Source organism: Chrysochloris asiatica, unplaced genomic scaffold (genome assembly GCF_000296735.1).
Source record: "Chrysochloris asiatica unplaced genomic scaffold, ChrAsi1.0 scaffold00142, whole genome shotgun sequence".
Lineage (NCBI taxonomy): Eukaryota > Metazoa > Chordata > Mammalia > Afrosoricida > Chrysochloridae > Chrysochloris > Chrysochloris asiatica.
Window position 1 is genome coordinate 4,845,822 of NW_006408660.1, and position 921 is coordinate 4,846,742.

Genomic DNA, 921 nt, shown 5'->3' on the forward strand with positions numbered 1-921 from the left:
TTGCAGTCCAGAAGCAGAGGACCCTGAGACCATCAAGGGAGAAGAGTGGAGTGTGGCACCCTATCCAGAGAAGCAGTGACACCAGAAATGGAGACAGAGATGATTCCGTGGAAAGATGGAGCGGCTGGGGACCCTGGACTCAGGAAGGGAGAGGGACTGTGTGCTGATGGCCAGGGGGTGGGTTTGCAGGGTGTGCCCTTTGGTTGTTTAAATGGTTGTATATTCCTGAGTGCTTCCATATACATCCAAAAAAAACAACAAAGGGAATGGAAGCAAATACTGTTGAATGATGATGAATGGGGCGGGGGGGTCATCATTGCAATGAAACTAAATACGATAGGATGAATGTAAAGCTCATGTTCTCCCATGTAAACTATCACCCAATTCACAATAAAAACTTAAAAAAAAAAAACACCCTAGAAAAGAATCAAGAAAATTTAACTAAAAAAAAAAGAAGAAAGAAACCAAGTGAAATGGATAGGATGACTGGAAGCCAGAGCTTCAAAAGAAAGGATTAAGAAGTAGAACAAATACCAATGATAGAGACTGAATGAAAACAGTGAGCAAAGAGTGGTAAAGTGTGAACAGGTACAGCATGACCATTTTGGATTATTGGAAAAGTGTTCCCATTAGAGCAGGAACCAGACAACCTGCTTCACTTATCCAGGACGGTACTAAAAGGTACATCAGTTATCAGAGACCAGAGAAGTGCTACTTCCCCCCTTACCTCACACAAACTCCCAGTGACTCACCCTTCAACCTCCTTCCCCAGGACTGCCAGTGTTGTGCCACAAGTTTTCGTAATATTTATTCTTAGTCCTTCCCTCTCATGACCCCTATTTTCTTTTCTTCTTTACATTTCCACTTTTTATTCTTCTCCCTTACCCTTTTTCCTTTTTGGATCCTGCAGAGTAAACTCTG